Source organism: Rhinatrema bivittatum, chromosome 2 (assembly GCF_901001135.1).
Source record: "Rhinatrema bivittatum chromosome 2, aRhiBiv1.1, whole genome shotgun sequence".
Lineage (NCBI taxonomy): Eukaryota > Metazoa > Chordata > Amphibia > Gymnophiona > Rhinatrematidae > Rhinatrema > Rhinatrema bivittatum.
In genome coordinates this window covers 169,338,972-169,357,015 of record NC_042616.1, presented here as the reverse complement: position 1 = coordinate 169,357,015, position 18,044 = coordinate 169,338,972, and the positions used below count along the sequence as shown (strand labels likewise).

At 46.0% G+C, this 18,044-nt stretch overlaps 1 protein-coding gene across 1 annotated transcript in view; it reads right to left on the bottom strand.

The window, feature by feature from the left end:
• Positions 1-18,044, bottom strand: part of ANKIB1 (ankyrin repeat and IBR domain containing 1) — a 493,668-nt gene that overhangs the window by 180,948 nt on the left and 294,676 nt on the right. The window lies entirely within an intron of this gene.

Genomic DNA, 18,044 nt, shown 5'->3' with positions numbered 1-18,044 from the left:
AGGCATCCGTCGTTTTGAGTGATCAGATGCGGGTCCGTTCCCAAGGGAATGTGCCTGCGGATGAAGAGATCCTGGAGTATGAGAAACCACACTTGGCGCGGCCAGTGAGGTGCTATCAGGATCATGGTTCCTTTGTCCTGACTTAGCTTCACAAGAGTCTTCGAGAGAAGAGGAAGTGGAGGGAATGCATAAAGCAGACCGGTTGCCCACGTGAGGGAGAATGCATCTCTGGGCCGAGAGTGCTTGCTCCGAATTAGGGAGCAGTAATTGTCCACTTTGTGGTTCTGAGGGGACGCAAAGAGGTCTATTTGGGGATAACCCCATTGCTGGAAGAGATAGATCACTACCGAGGGGTTGAGAGACCACTCGTGCGGTTGGAAGACACGGCTCAGTTTATCTGCCAAGACATTGTTCACTCCTGGCAAGTTGGTGGCTCTGAGGTACATCGAGCGGGAGAGCGCTTCCGTCCAAATCTGCGCAGCTTCCTGACACAGAAGGAAGGAGCCTGTGCCACCTTGCTTGTTGTTGTACCACATGGCCACCTGGTTGTCCGTCTGAATCAGGATTACGTGATTTGATAGGCAATCCTGAAAAGCTCTGAGAGCATATCGCATCGCTCGAAGTTCCAGAAAATTTATCTGGTGTTTGGCTTCCTCTGGAGATCAAGATCCTTGCGTCTGTAGATTGTTTGCATGAGCTCCCCAACCGATGTTGGAAGCGTCGATGGTGAGAATGATTTGAGGATCTGGTAGGTGAAAAGGCAGTCCCTGGAGGAGATTGGTGTGATCTTTCCACCAGGCGAGAGATAGACGGAGTGCGTCAGTGATGTAAACAATGGTTAACAGAGGCTGAGTGGCTTGAATCCATTGTGACCTCAGAATCCAATGCATGACTCTCATGGCCAGGTGGGCCATTGGTGTCACATAGACTGAGGACGCCATGTGTCCCAGCAGGACGAGGAATTGGCGAGCTGTTGTTGTGTGTTGAGACTGCAACTGGTGAGCTAGAGACACAAGGGTTTGAACTCGCTGTTGAGGAAGAAAGGCTTTTGCCTGTAAGGTGTCCAAGTCTGCCCCAATGAAAGATAAGGTTTGAGATGGGAGTAAATAGGATTTCTCGTAATTGATGAGAAATCCTAGAGATATTAGAGTGTGAATGGTCAGGTTCAGGGAGGACTGAGCAACTTGCTGGGTTGGGGCCCTGATCAGCCAGTCGTCCAGATAGGGGTAGACATGGACACCTTCCTTCCTGAAAAAGGCTGCGACAACTACGAGGCATTTGGTGAAAACTCGTGGTGCCGATGCTAGGCCGAAAGGGAGCACTCGATATTGGTAGTGCTTTTGGCCTACTAAAAAGCGGAGATACTTGCAATGAGCCAGAGCTATCGCAATGTGGGTGTAAGCGTCTCGGAGGTTTAGAGAACAGAGCCAGTCTCCTCTTTGTAGCAGAGGTAGAAGAGAGCCTAAGGTTACCATCTTGAACTTCTCTCTTTGAAGGTACTTGTTGAGGGCTTGTAAGTCCAGAATTGGACGAAGTCCTCCTGACTTTTTTGGAATCAGGAAGTACCGGGAATATAATCCTAGGCCTTGTTGTGAAAGAGGCACAGGTTCTATTGCGTTTGACTGGAGAAGGAGAGAAACCTCTTGCTCCAGAAGGACAGAGTGGCCGGTTAGTCCCCATGTTTGTAGAGGTGGGGAGTCCGGAGGAAGAGTTAAGAAGTTTAGGTAGTAACCCTGAACAATGATTGCTAGCACCCATTGGTTGGTTGTGACTGAGTGCCACTTTTTGTGAAAGTGACCTAATCGACCTCCCACTGGTATGCTTTGTAGAGGGATCTGGCTTCCGCTCTCCAAGTGGAAGTCAAAAACTCGAAGCAGGCCCTGGCTGGGGAGCTGCTTGCGGTTTTTGTTTTTGAGGCTGGCGAGGCTGAGATTTTTGATAAGGCCTCAGTCTGGATCTTGTTGGTGGGGGATAATATTTCCGTGTACGGAAGAATGATTTCTTAGAGTCCTTCTTGAAGGGCTGTTTAGAAGGGAAATCAGAAGGTATCGATGAGAGCTGTTTGAGGGTCTCATGATGGCCCTTTAATTCAGCAACTATTTGTTGAATTTGTTCTCCAAATAGATTATCCTCTAGGCAGGGCAGGTCAGAAAGTCTGTCTTGAACTTCTGGGCGAAGATCAGAAGACTTGAGCCAGGCCCAGCGCCTTGCCGAAATGGCAGCTGCAGACACTCTAGTGGAAGTGTAAAAAATATCATAAGCTGTTCTAATTTCATGTTTTCCTGCTTCAAAGCCCTTAGTTATAAGGGTTTGAAGATGCTGTTGGAATTGTTCGGGCAGGGTTTCAGAGAAATCTTGTATTTGCTTGAAAATGACCCTATTGTATTGGGTCATGTACAGCTGATAAGAAGCTATTCTGGAGATAAGCATGGCCCCTTGGTATACTCGTCGACCAATATTATCTAAGAACTTGTGTTCTTTGATAGGAGGTATAGATGAGTATGGCTTCGTTCTTTTTGCTTTCTTTTGGGCTGATTCAACCACTACTGAGTGGTGGTCAAGCTGAGGTTTGCGAAAGCCAGGTGCTGACTGTACGAGATAAGTAGTGTCAGCTTTTTTATGTACTGGAACAATGGATCCAGGATTCTCCCAATTATTTTTTAGAAGGTCAAGAAAAACCTGATGAATTGGAATGGAAGTGATCACTTTAGGGGCATCCATGAATTGGAGAAGCTCCATCATCTGGTGCCTGTCATCTTGCTCCGTCTGAAGCTGAAAAGGGACCAATTCCGACATTGCCTTCACAAAATTGATGAAAGAGAGGTCCTCTGGAGGAGAACGCTTTCTACTTTCAGTAGGAGAGGGTGGTGAAGGTAAATCATTGGTGTCTGTGGACGTATCATCCCCCCAGGTGTTATAAGGATCAGCGGGCTGACCTGTAGGACCAGGAGGGGGTTGGATACCCAAAGGTCCCGGCTGAGGCTCTGAGAAAGTCGAAGGAATCACTGGGGGCACCGAGAATGCCCTGGTGGGCATCGGTGCCGGCATCGAAGGTATCGATGGCGCCGATGTGCGTATCACCCCCGATGAATAGATCGGTGGCGAGGGACGACACGGCATCGATGGTTGAGGCACAACTCCCGAAGGAAGAATACGGAACGTGTTTCTCCTCCTAATGAAGCTGTCATCGGGGAGCGCACAGGGGCTATCGGCGACCCAGGAATTACCGGTGGAAGGGCGGTCATGAGCACTTCCATCTGGGAAAACAGCGGTGCCAGCGCTGCTGGAATCGGGTCGTGACCGGTTCCACTCTCGGTGCCGGAGGGACCTGGAGCCATTGCATCGCCTTGTCGATGGCCTCCTGGACCAGCCGGTCCAGCTCCTCCCGGAGACCTGAGGTAACAAGACCTGGCTCCGTAACAGAAGAGGGAGGCTGAGGCAGAGCCGGAGGGACCACCTGTACAGGCGGAATCGTGACTCCCAAACCCCGATCGGGTGAGGGTTGCCTCGATGTCTCGGTTGCAGGAGTGGACGGTGCCGCTCCTGGCCGGGGCTTCTTCAATGGAGGTTCGGACGGTATCAAGGTCGATGGCTTCGGTTCCTCGAGGGTCCGAGACTTGCGATGCCGATGGCGATGTTTCTCCCTCTGATCCCCTCGATCTTCGGGGGAAGGGACGGGAGTCGATGGCCGTGAAGACGTTGATGGCAGGCGGTCACCGGACGGTTGTCGATGGTGGTGCGACTTCGACGGTGCCGGTTCCGATGACGTCGATGCAATGGACGGCGTCGGAGTGTGAGCACGGAAAAGGAGTCCCATCTTCTCCATTCTGGCTTTGCGCCCTTTTGGTGTCATAAGGGCACATTTGGTGCAAGTCAGGACATCATGCTCACTACCTAAACACAATACACAGACTCTATGAGGGTCTGTAATAGACATGGTGCGCATACAATCTGGGCACCGACGGAAACCAGACGCCATGGCCATGGGAAAAAATTGAGCCGCGGTACAGTCGACGGCCAGTAGGCCACGAGGGCCAAACTCGACGGTAATCGACGAAAAAAATGGCAAAAACTTACCGAAGTACCGCGGGTGAGTAAAGAAAGAGGAGGGACCCCTGTGGGGCAACTTTAACCTTAAAGAAGTCCGTGAAGAAATTCCTGTCAGGAATGTGGTCAGAGCTTCTTAACCGCGAGGCTACTGCTGCATGAAAAAAAAGAAGACTGAAGGGGGACCCCTGCTGGCTGCAGGGTTAGTGCCATGCTGGGCATGCCCAGTAGGGGGCCAGTCAAAGTTCTAGAAACTTTGATAAAAGTGTTCCGTGATTGGGCTCCATCCTGTGACGTCACCCATATGTGAGGACTACCATCCTGCTTGTCCTGTGAGAACTATTATAACATTTCTTAATAGGATAAATATAGCCTAATAACATAACAAGTACTAGTGGCTGATTGATCGGTGTGTTGGGCCTGATATAAGAGTCCGAAAGTTGGAAGGTGGGGCGGGTCAGGTCTTTAGTTCACTAGAGAGGGGGATGATGAGGTTGGATCGTGGGAGTTTAAGGTGAGGAAAGGTGAGGGGGAGAGGAGCATTACAAATCTTAGATGGCGGTGGCAACTTTAAGGTCACAACTTTTAGTAAGCTTTATTAATATATCTTGAGTGAACTCCTATTTTTAAGTGCTAGCCCAGAGCTGACAGTTATTGGAAAGGGTGGAGCTACATAGCCTATAATTAGTTCGTACATGATTACAAAACCTGGTCTATTATAAGGGGTTCACTAAGGGTTAGTCCATTTATACATTACAATTAAAGATAATTAGCCTGGAAATTAATTTGGGGTAATCAAAATCCACGATTACGAAATTAGGCTTGTGATTTGCATTCTCTGCATATAGTCAACTTTAAGTTTAGAATGGCATGTTTTCAAATGTTGTCCAGAACAGAAGGGAAAATTAATGGATGACAACTGGAGAAACTTAATGATAAAGAACCCCTTCCAAAAAAACAACTGAGAAGGGAAATGACAATTTTTGCACCTATAAAGTAAGAGAAAGAATAGATAAGTTATTAAACAAAATAATATTTATACTGTGTGTCTTTTGTTCAGTGAGAGGGAGGAAGTGCAGCTTCTGCTCTGTTCAGTGACATTATTAGCTCTCTTTACTTGTGCGGTAATAATTACACAGGAAAATGGTTAAAAATGACACTTTATAATCTTATTTATTTATATACAGACATTCATCACAGGGATATCACATCGGTTTACAGAAAACGTAACTTACGCAAAGGATGCGTTTGACATAAAACATGCAAGGATAAACCAGATCATCATAAACAGAATGTGTGGTGAACTAAATACATTCAGTAGGACATTATATACATTACGACATTATGTACATTATAGTTACTATATAGAGTGTGGAAAAGGACTGGTCAGAATGTTTTAACTGGGGGTTGAATACAAAGCAAGGAGTTTCCAGGGAGGAGAAGTAAAAGGCTTTTAGGGGGAGATTAGGGCTGAAGGGTCGAGGTAGAGGGGGAAGGCTGGGAAGTGTAAGGTAATCTGTTATTGTCAGGAGGCCTCTGTAATAAAACTTGGGTCTTTCCTATCTCTTTCTGCCTGATGGTGTGTATATCCTCAGTATTTATAAGGTTAGGGCTCTTCAGCTTGGAGAAGAGATGACTGAGGGAAGTATGATAGAGGTCTATAAAATAATTAGTGAAATGGAACAGTTGAACGAAAATAGATTGTTTACTCTTTCAAAAAGTACAAAGACTTAGGGGCCATGCAATGAAGTTACTAAGTAGTACATTAAAAAAAAAAATAGGACATTTTTTATGCAATGCATAATTAAGACCTGGAATTCATTACCAAATGATGTTGTGAAAGCTAATAGTGTAGCTGGGCTTAAAAAAAGGTCCCTGGAATAAGCAGCATATAATCTATTTACCTTTTGGGACCCTACCAGGTACTTGTGACCTGGATTGACCACTGTTGGCAACAGGATATTGGGCTTGTTGGATCTTTGGTCTGACCTAGTATGGCAAATATGTTCTCATGTTCTAACTCCCTCCTGGAAATTTGCTGCCTTAACAGCATAGATGTGGTTAGCACTTGGAGACTTTTGGTGTGGCAGAGAGGCTGAAGAGCACTTTGTAGTAATAATAAGAATCCATCATAAAACAAAGGTATTGCCAATGGGAAGGTTGGATGGGAATCTGAACAAACAACTTTTAGATCCAGAGCACATATCCACTCCCCTTGCTGGATGAAGGGGAGAATTGTGTGGAGGGAATTAATTTTGAATTTCTCCTGGAGTATTTGACTGTTCAGACTTCTTAAATCCAGGATGGGTCTCAGTCTTCCGATTTCTTGGGTATAAAGTAGTGAGAGTAGAACTCCTGGTCATGAAGATGTGAAGGAACTGGTTCCATCTCCCACAGTTCAAAGAGCAACTCCACCTCAAAGCAGAGTTGCATCAAATGAGACAGATCTAGATTGAAGGCTGAGCTACAGGAAGCGTAGTAAGCAGAGAGAAATGTAAGCTGTATCCATATTCCACTATTTTGAGATCCTAGCTATCTTCATTTGCTGGGTTGAAAAAGTAGTAAAAACAAAAAAAAAACTTGGTCCAAAGTGTGGGCTTCCCTTGTTGCATTGGATTTAAATTGATATACTGACGCTGTTGGGGGTGAATCAGAAATTGTTGCTGTTGTGGAAACAGAGGCGGCAGCTGGAATCATTGGAATTTCCAGAAACAGTTTTGAGAGAAAGAATACCAGCACTTGCTGTTTCTTAATTGCGTTACTGTTTCTCTGAGCTTTTCTCAAAAAGGTTGCTTTCCCAGACAGGGCACACCTGTTAATCTTTTGTGGACATTGTGAAGACTACTGGTTCTTAACCAGATCATGTATCGAGCTCTGATGGAAGTTGAAAAAGTACATGTGGTAGTATTGAATGTCTCGTAGATGGATTGAATAGGATGGCATAATCAATTTTAGTATACAAAAATGTTGAGACTATGTGATTCCACATTCACTAGCTGGAAGAGAAGGCTCCAGCTGTTGTACACTATTATGTTAGATCTGACCTGTGTAAATTTGTTGGGTAGAAACTTGTGCATTGAACATGGAGCTTAGAAACAACTTTTCACCAAATCTGTCTAATGGTCTGGAAACCTGATGAAAAACATGAGTATATTCTTGAATTCTTTGCTCTCTTAAGAGCCTATTCCACCACAACTGACTGATCCAAATCCCAGAGATTTTCACACTGTACTTGAGATTTAGTATCTTTGCCTTTGAGATACAGGAATGCAGGACATGATGGACTGGGATAGCTGCTAGATCTGCTTTTATTTCCAAACTCTAGAGGCAGCTAAAGATCTGTGTGAGAGAAATTTTGACACCTCAGTGCAGATAAAGTTGGGGAAAGGTTCTAATCCCTGCAGCTCCAAGTTTGAAATGTGGCTTGAACCCTTCTGTCTGAAGGTCAAGGTTTCCCCTCAATGTGGCTGGCTAGTTTAACGAATGGACCCTCTTAGGAGTTAACCAGACACGTAGACTGGGAAGGTTGAGGTATCTTCCCCATCAGTAAAAATTAGGTCGGAAGGCTGTAGGAAGGTTTTCCTTACTGTCATTCACTGGCATCCGATATTATTGGTGCCCCTGACCATTCCATCAGTCTGGGTTGGAGAAGGGTACATGCTAAAAGCAGAATGTCTACTGCTAAAAAAGAAATAGTAAGCAGTCTTTGTGCTGATTATGCTTCAGAGCAACATTCATGGCTCCTTTCAGTTTTTTCCTAACCATTTCTCTCATTTTATCAGTCTCCTTTTTTGAAAGTTAAATGCCTTCACAATAGATTTCCTTATTGTCCTACCTTCAGTTATCAAGTCAGATTTCATCATGTTATGATCACTATTGCCAAGTAGCCTCAAAACCATTACCCTCTTGCAACAAATCATGTGCTCCCCTAAAGATTAGGTCTAAAATAGATCCCCCTCTTGTCAGTTCTTGTACCAGCTGGTCCATGAAGCAGTCATTTATTTCATTTAGAAACTTAACCTTAGAATATCCTGATGTGACTTTTACGCAGTCATTACTGGGGGTAATTGAAATCATTCATTATTATTGTGCTGCTAATTTTGCTAGTTTCCTAATTTCTATTAGCATTTGTCTGTTCATTCTGGGCAGGTGGATGGTGGTATACCCCACTGCTATTCTTTTCCCCTTCTCACAAGGAATTTCTATCCATAAAGCTTCTACAGTGTGTTTTGTTTCCTGCAGAACTTTTATCCTGTTTGACTCTATGCCCTCTAACATATAGCGCCACACCTCCCCCAATTTGAACCATCCTATCATTGTGATATAATTTGTACTCTAGTATCACAGTGTCCCAATGGATATCTTCTTTCCACCATATGTCTGGATACATAAATGCACTTCTGTGGGATATCTGGTACTATTGTGCAAGCACTGAGACTGGAATCACAGGATTGATTTATGTACGGTATTTTATATATCTCTTAAAAGTAGTAATAATTTCATGGTTTGCCACTTTTTGTGATCCCTCTGCAGTGCTGTATTTGTTGCACAAGATTTTTTCTCCCTGCCATGTGCTTTTATTTATGCATTCTATTTAAAATTTCATCCATAGCATTTTAGTTACATTTATGAATTTCATTTGCATTGTAGTGTGACAAGTTCTGCTGATGCTGAGCACAGTTTCAGCATATATTTTTATAAATGTCATGCACTCCCACTGAATCTGCACATATATGAGAGTGGCGTTCATTTGGTGCAGTAATTGTACAGTAGACACACCTTCTCTTGTTGGTACTTTGGGCTAATTCAGTTTCCTCTGCAGTAACAGACTTTACTGGGTACAACAATTTAGGGCATGTTGAGCATGTTTTGTACAGGTAGCAGCCACTGTGCACTAATGCCGATCAGAATATCATGAAAAGAGATGGAAGTCCAGCACAGGAAAGATTTTAAATTAACTAACCAATCTCCCCAAATGTTCCAGCTTACTTTTCACCACAATCCCCCTCAAAGGTTTCGCTGTTGATACAAGGTCACAGACCTTCGTACACGAATACCTAACATATGCTCTAAAAAAAAAAAAAAGATTAGCATTTTCACAAGAAAATATACAAAGAACTAAGGGTCATGATATGAAATTCCAAGGAGGGAGACTCTGGAACAATGTCAGGAAATATTTCTTCACGGAAGGGGTGGTGGATGCATGGAATCCCCTCCCAGAAGAGGTGATGAAGACAAAATCTGTGATGGAATTCAAATGGGCATGGGATAGACAGAGGATCCCCTAGTGGCTATAAAAGGGAAATGAAATCTGGTAATAACTTCTTGTATAACTTTTATGCATACACTAACCTGCACCGAGTAGCAGTTATAACCCTAGACAACTTGCTGGGTAGATTGGAAGGATCAGTTGGGTCTTTATCTACCATTATTATTTACTAAGGGCTGGATTTTAATAGATACATGCAGGCGTAGATTTGTGTGCGCACAACCCAGCGCGCACAAATCTATGCCCGATTATATAACATGAGCGTGCAGTTGCGCGCATGTTATAAAATCCAGGGTCGGTTCGCTCTGAGGCCGGTTCGCTCTGAGGCCGCTCCGAAATCGGAGCGGCCTCAGAGCGAACTTTCCTTCCGCTCCCCCCCCCACCTTTCCCCTATCTACCCCGCTCCCCAGCCCTACCTAAATCCCCCCTACCTTTATTTTCTTATTTACGCCTGCCTCTGGAAAGGCATAAATTGGCGCCAGCCAGCTGCCGGCGCGCGATCCCCCGGCACAGCCGCTGTGCCAGAGGCCTCGGTCCCTCACCCAGACCGGCGCCCCGCCCATGGCCCCTTCCCGCCCCTTTTTCAAAGCCCCAGGACATACACGCGTTGCCAGGCCTATGCAAAATAGGCTCGACATGCGCAGGGCTTTTAAAATCTGCCCCTATGTATGTTACTATGTTGCCTATGTTTTAATTTAAGATAAAGGTGACATTTCATAATTCAATGAATAACTTTTTGTAGGCCTTTGTTAGTTTTTATGTATATGGTAAATTTTGTATTTGTATATAGTTTAATATTTTAAGCACAGTATGAAATATTTTCAGTAAAAACTGTCCTGTGTCTGAGGTAGAACTTTATGCAGAAGAATGCAATTTTGTCATAATTGCCACAGAATTTTGAAAATTTGATGCAGAATTTGCTAACCTTTGCTGCAGAATCTACTCAATCCACAACAGGAAATAGGAGGCCTTGCCTATAATTTAGTTGTGGAACTGAAAACCTAGAAAAATTCTAATCCACAGGTCACTGTTATTAGTCATAAAAGCTTATCCAGTGTACAACTGGTCAAGAACTGTTTCTATCTCTTTAAAACTCTTTATTTAAAGAATATAAAACAATCAACATTTACAAACAGTCTGACTAGTATCAAGGTCACAGAAAGGTCAGACATACTGGCAGTGAGATATGAGAAAATTCACACATTAGGCTTCACAATGATTCTATTATGGATACCAGACAGGGCTATATCTGATAGCTTTGATTTTGATAGAGTATTTTTTCAATGTTGTAACCTCTTTGCATGGTCTGGGTGGACAGGGGCGGGGGTGTGGCCTGCTTGTTGCGGCGGTTACTACCCCTAATTAAGCTGGATATTCACTTGGATGCAGTTCCGGCGCTGCTCTCTGCATTGATGGTGGGGTGGAGGGGAAATAGAACTAGAGGGTACTGGAAGTCAGGCGTAACAAGTATGGGAGAGAGAGAAAGAAAAAAAAAATAAGAGGAGTGCATAGCTTGCTGGGCAGACTGGATGGGCCGTTTGGTCTTCTTCTGCCGTCATTTCTATGTTTCTATGGTATCTCCAATGGCTGAACTGAAGCAATGGCCTATCAGTCAATTTATTTATTTATTTATTTTGCCTTCTTAGACCCCAACCCAAGAGCCTAGTAAGATCACAGTTTGGGTTAGTGTAAAACTGGAACTGAGCATAATAAGTATTCAGTTAATTTTCCCCAGAATTCAGAAAGAGGAGAAGACCACCATGTATGGAGATAAAAGCACTTCACAACTCCTCCACAGCATCTGGTGTCTGCTGTAGTGTTGAATTTGGTAAAAAAAAAAAAATTAAATAAATTCTGGGCAACTATATATACAGAAATCTAGCAAAAAGCTCTTTACTTCTACAACATAAAATCAGTTTGTGCACAGTGGACTACTTATTTCTGTGCAATCAATTCAAAGTCAAACTCGTTTGTTACAAGTATTAATATGAGAGGAAATAGCCTAGCAGAAAGTTTCAAAAAAACAAGCCATAATACAATGAATGGATTGTTTTGGTTTGAAATGGATATCACAAAAAGGTTAGGGCTGAATAGGGATCTCCAAGCAAAGTTATTTGTCATTTTAGGTTTGGATGACATGAAGTTCCTATTCTTTTATAGATGTAGCTTAAACAGTATATACTGGAGCCTATGCGCTAAAGGTTAGCATGAATGCTGAGGCCATCCAGTGTATTTACTATGCAGATAACAGGTGAATTTTCAAAGGAGTTATGCATGTAAATAAAACATTCTATTGTAGCAATTTTCAAAAGGCCACTTACACAGGTGAAGTGCATTTACACATATAAAACCCAGATTTAAGTGTGTTAATGATATTGAAAATCAAGCCCTTATGTTCTAGCATGGACACTAAACTAGGGTAAGAAGATGTTAGCAGGTAGAGTAAGCACTAAAATTAGCATGCATCTCCATGTAAATAAAGGACTGTTTAAACAAATTGGGGTAGATTTTAAAAGCCCTGCGCGTGTAAATCCTGGATTTACGTGCGCCGGCACGCGCAAAGCCCCGGGACGCGCGTAAGTCCCGGGGCTTCGTAAAAGGAGCAGGAGGGGGCATGTCGGCAGGCCGGGGATGTGCCCGGGGGCGTGTCCGAGGCAGATCAGGGCGGGTCCGGGGCTTGGCGACTGTTTGGGGGCGGATCGGGAGGGCGGTCCCGAGTCCCCCGCACTGCTGCCTGAGCCGGGGGATGCAGAGGCGGTGCGCGCAAGTTACGCCTGCCTCAAGCAGGCGTAACTTGCACAACAAAGGTAGGGGGAGGGGATTTAGGTAGGGCTGGGGGTGGGTTAGATAGGGGAAGGGAGGGGAAGGTGAGGGGATGCGGAAGGAAAGTTCCCTCCGAGGCCGCTCCTATTTCGGAGCGGCCTCGGAGGAAACTGAGGCAGGCTACGCAGCTCAGCACGCACAGGCTGCTGATTTTGCACAGCCTTGCGCGCGCCGACCCCGGATTTTATAAGATACGCGCGGCTACACGAGTATCGTATAAAATCCAGCGTACTTTTGTTTGCGCGAACAAAAGTACACGCGCGCGTACTTTAAGATCTACCTCAGCATGCTTTAGTGGGCACATGGGAAATGTGATGCTTTCCTTAAAAGAAAATTATTCCTTACCTAATTTTCATTCCTGTAGTATCATGGATCAGTCCAGACCGTGGGTTATGTCCCCCTTCCAGCCGATGAAGTCAGAGCAAAAACTGAGAGGGCGGTCCCTAACTGGTGCGCCCTCTGTAAACCTTCAGTATTAAGAATATCCAAGCAATAAGGAAAAACACACCTTGGATGGATCAATACAAATTGAATATCATGGATCAATACAAAATTGAATATCAACTATATACAAGGCTAAGCAAAAAACTTGCGACCTGCACTCTTAATCAGTCCCAAACCGATCCTGAAATAATTGCACAGTCGAGCTGAAAGATTATCCCAAAGAACCCCCAACAATCCGTAGGGTGGGCGTCTGGACTCATCCATGGTACTACAGGAACGAAAATTAGCAGGTAAGGAATAATTTTCTTTTCCCTGTACGTACCAGGATCAGTCCAGACCGTGGGATGTACCAAAGCTTCCCTAAGTAGGGTGGGCCACTGATAGCCCAGTTTGAATGACCTGAGCGCCAAAGGAGCCCACGATCAGTGATTGAAGATTCAAGCGATAGTGACGCGCAAATGTGTGTAACGACTTCCAGGTAGCCGCTCTGCACATCTCCTGCGGGGAGGCTGCTTGGCTTTCTGCCCAGGAGGCTGCTTGAGCTCGGAGAGAATGAGCCTTTATAAAATGTCTGGCGGTGGATGCCCAGCGCCAATGTACACCGTAGAAAGTGCTTTCTTTGGCCAGCAGGCAATGGTGGTTTTAGAAGTCTTGTTTCCCCTTCTGGGGACCACACCGGAAAGAAGGAGGACGCACTTGACATCGAGGCATCGAAGCTCTCTGGAATCCTCGTCCTGGAAGGACGGCAGCTCCACCAACTGATTCAAATGAAAGAACGAGACCAACACAAGGATACCTCTGAATCCGTGAAGCATAGATAAGGCTCTCTACTTGACAAGGCTTGAAGCTCCGAAATTCTGCAAGCGGAACAGAGAGACACCAGGAATACTGTCCTGAGAGTGAGGTCCTTGAGGGTAGCTCTCTTCAGAGGTTCAAACTGTGGACTGCCTAGAATTCGAAGGACCAAACTCAAGCTCCATGAAGGGCCTAAATTGCATATCGGTGCCTTCACATGCTTTACTCCCTTTAAGGACCGGACTATGTCAGGGTGCGATGAAAGAGTAGTTCCATCCTGATGATGGAGGGTACCAAGGGCTGCCACCTGTACTCTGAGGGGCTAATCCCATCTCCAGACCTCGCTGCAAGAAAGATAAGATCTGGGGTACTGTCACATGACGAGGAGAAAATTGTGTGGACTGGCACCAAGACTCAAAAACTGTCCAGACCCGGACATAGAACATGGAGGTGGAAGACTTCCTAGCCTTGAGAAGCGTGGAGATAACAGTGTCTGGGTACCCTCCTCTTCTTAGCTGGCGCTGCTCAAAGCCAGGCCGCTAGACAGAAGCGATCTCCCTGGTCGAAAAATACTGGGCCCTGTCGGAGAAGGTTCGGCAGACGTCTCAGTCGAAGCGGGTCATCCACCGCAAGGGTTGACCAAGCCTGCAAACCACGGCCGTCGAGGCCATTCCACAGCTACCAGGATCATGGGCCCCTGATGAATCTATTCTTCGGAGCACCTTTCCCACTAGGGGCCAAGGCGGAAAAACAGGAGGACTAAGGCATTGATGACCTCTGCGCCTTGTTCTTCTTCTGCGACTGAAGACGCGTGGAGCGCTCCTTTGAGTGGCCATCAGATCGAGATGGGGAGACCCCCATTGTGTGAAGAGGAGTGACACTGCTTCCTGGGACAGCTCTCTCTCTCTCCCCGGGATCTAAGCGTTGGCGATATAAGAAGTCCGTTTGAACATTTTCTACGCCTGCAATGTGGGATGCCGCCAGATGGGACAAATGGAGTTCCACCCACGGCATTAGCTTGTTCATCTCCTGAGTGACATGGAGACTCCTTGTCCCTCCCTGACAGTTGATGTACGCCACTGTTGTTGCATTGTTGGAGAGGATTCGGACTGCTCGGCCTTGGACTAGAGGCAGAAAGCGCTTCAGCGCCAGATAAACCACTCTTGTCTCCAGACAGTTGATGGGCCACTCTGACTGAACCGGCGTCCACTGCCCCTGCGTCAATTGGTGTCTGCACACAGCGTCCCCCCCCCCCAGCCGGCGAGGCTGGCATCTGTCGTAATGATCACCTACTGCGGAACCTCTACCACTCTTAGCAAGTGATCCAGGTTGAGCCACCAGGTCAGGCTGTCCTTGGCTAGAGATGATAGCGGCAGAAGGATCTGAAATTCCTGAAACACCGACTGGCAACAGGAGAGTAATGCTCTTTGCAAAGGACGCATGTGGGAAACGCCCAAGGCACTACATCTAGGCCATGGAGCCCAGCACACCTGGAGGTAGTCCCAAGCAGTGGGAAGTCGGAGGTTCCGAAAGCACTGAACCTGAGAGAGAAGAGATTGGGCCCGATCCAACAAAGAGACTGTGCCCACATTGGTGCCGAAATGAGCTCCCAAAAAGTCGAGTGACTACGCTGGAGTGAGGCTGCTCTTGGCAAAATTGACGATGCAGCCTAGCGACTGGAGGCGAAGTAATACTCTTTCCACTGAGTGCTGGCACACATCCGTGGACTTGACCCGGATGAGCCAGTCCAAATAGGGATGAACCAGAATCCCTTCCCTCCGCAGGGCCACCACCACCACAACTTTGGTGAAGGTGCAAGGAGCGGTCACCAGGCCAAATGGCAGGGCCAGGAACTGGAAATGCTGCCCTAAAATCTTGAAGCGGAGGAAGCGCTGATGATCCTACAGGATGGGGATATGAAGATAAGCCTCTGTCCAGTCCAAGGACGTGAGGAACTGTCCCCGGTGTACCGCGGCAATCACTAGCGCAGGGTTTCCATCCTGAAGTATGGTATCTTGAGAGTCCTGTTGACCATCTTGGGGACTACGAAGTAGACGGAATAATGGCCAAACCCTTGTTCCGGTACCGGCACCAGGAGAATGGCATCCAAGTCCAGGAGCTGATCCAGTGTTTGACTCACTGCGCCCTGTTTGATGAGACCGCACGGAGAGAAGACAAACCTGTCTGAGAGGTCGAGCAAATTTTAAAGTGTAACCGTACTGTAGAATATTCAAGACCCACCGGTCTGAGGTGATTGTGATCCACTCCTCGTAGAAGAGGGAAAGATGTCCTCCTATCCTGGGAACCAAAGAGTGGACCGGCAACGTTTCATTGTGTAGATGGAGCAGAAGCTCCGTGCGTAGAGGAGTTCTGAGCCAGTCTCCGGCCTCGAAAGGAATGAGACCTGGACTGCGACCTCGAAGAGGGAGTCCTGTGAGGCACCGGTGTAGTCTGACGATAATGCCGTTGGCCTCTGAACCGGGTCCACGTAGTGACGAACTTCCGGCAATTTATACACCTTATTCTCTCCAAGTGATTTAATCATCCGGTCCAACTCGTCTGGGGTGGACCCATCAATGTCCCCGTCTGCATCCCAAAGGAGAAGGTCCTGCGACCAAAGGTCCGGCAGATTAGGAGCTAAAGACCCTGAGGAATTAACAGCTGTCCGTCCTGACTGTCCCCTAAAGAGATCCAACACCCCTGATGGCCTGGGGACCTTTGCTGGTAAAGGTTCTTCCTCCTGCCATTCAGCTTCCACTTCTAAAAAAGCTTTGTGCATTAAAATCACAAACTTAGAAGAAAAGGCCTGCTGTCTCTTTAAGGTCCCCCTCCCCAGGGGAGGGGCCGCATGGGGGGGGGGGGGGGAAGAGGCAGGTTCAAGGTCAGCCGGTTGCACAGGGCTTAAATTAGGTGTAATAAAAGTACAAAATCAGTAGTAAGATGAGAATTCCCTTCCCCCATCTGGCAAAGAAACAGGTGCAGCAGGCTGGCTCTCCACATGTGGATACAAAATGACAATCGAGGCATCGGGAGAGAGGGGGGATGAGGAGTTGCTGCGGGAACGGCAAAGTCCTTCTGTGCCTGGCTGCTGAGAGAGCGGAAGAGAGAGAAAACTGCTCTCCGCTCCTTCCCCCATAAGCTGCTGGTCCTTGTACAGGGTACTGATTAATAAAAAGTAAAAACCTCTTTGCTTTTTCTTTTCCCCTCCAGACAGCCTAAAGTGACAGAGGAATTTTACCACTCTGAGACTTCTCTGATGAGACCCCTGAGGAATGTGACCTCTCAGGGATATTGAAGTGACAGGGGGATTTTACTTCTCTGAGACCCCTGAGGAATGTGACCTCTCAGGGATGTTAAAGTGACAGAGGGATTTTACTTTTCTGACAATGAGACCCCTGAGGTATGAGACTTCTCAGGGGTCTCCACGGGGAAGGGACTGGACCACTCCTCCCCCTGCACCCAGCTTCTCACAGGAACAAGAAATTCAGCACTTTTACCTGTTAGAAACGACCCGCTCTCCCGTTCAGTCAGAGGAATGGCACGTCTCTGCAACTGTTAGGCTGCCCCGAGGAAGAAACAGCATCTCAGGGCAGCAGGGGCTCGAGGGGGAGAGGTTGGACCAACATTTACCCCTAAGGCAGCTGAAATGGCTATAAGAGGAATGGCGCGTCTCTGCAACTGTTAGGCTGCCCCGAGGAAGAAACAGCATCTCAGGGCAGCAGGGGGTCGTGGGGGAGAGGTTGGACCACCAACATTCACCCATAAAGGCAGCTGAAATAATGGCTGTAAAAAATAAGTAAACACCCCAAAAACAACAGAAGATAGGAGGAATGTACAAGACAGATCTGTCACTGAAAACAAAGTTCTGCCTGCAAGTCTCCAGAGAAGCTGAACACAGCCTTTTTTTTTTTAACTTTATAACTATGATCCATCCAAGGAAATAATTAGAGGAAAACAAAGAATAAAGAAATTCTGTAAACTATCCTCTAAATGAACTGGGGAACTGAAGGTGCAACTGCCATCTGCTGGAGTCAGAGAAATACTGAAGGTTTACAGAGGGCGCACCAGTTATCAGGGACCGCACTCTCAGTTTTTGCTCTGACTCCATCTGCTGGAAGGGGGACATAACCCACGGTCTGGACTGATCCTGGTACGTACAGGGAACCCACTATTTAGTATGTATCTGATAAAAGCTAAAATTTAACATTTGCCTTCAAACAAATGTAAACCATTTTGCATAAATGCTTTTGAAAGGGCTCAGCTAACAGCAAGCAGTAGGGCTTAGGTATAGAAGATATTCACAAGAGATGATACTGTAAAAATCTGGTTATTCAGAAAGACTTGTTTACTAGCTATTCAATATAGGTTTTATTGGACCTTTGTGGTTGTTTTAAAATATTTTTATGGTATATATTAGTGTTTTATGTTTGTCATTTTAATAATTTCTGCTTTTTTATATTATTTAGCTAATGTATTCTCCTCTTGCTTGTGAAACATTGATTGTTACATAAAGGTGGCATATTAAGAAAATTAATTAAAATAAGCCTACCTTTTCTATTTTATTTGTCCTATGTGTCGAGCTGCAACATGCCTTTGGCAAGGAATATCTGGTCTATGAATAGATCCTCAACATTATGTTGGGAAATCTCAAATTCCATATAAGGTG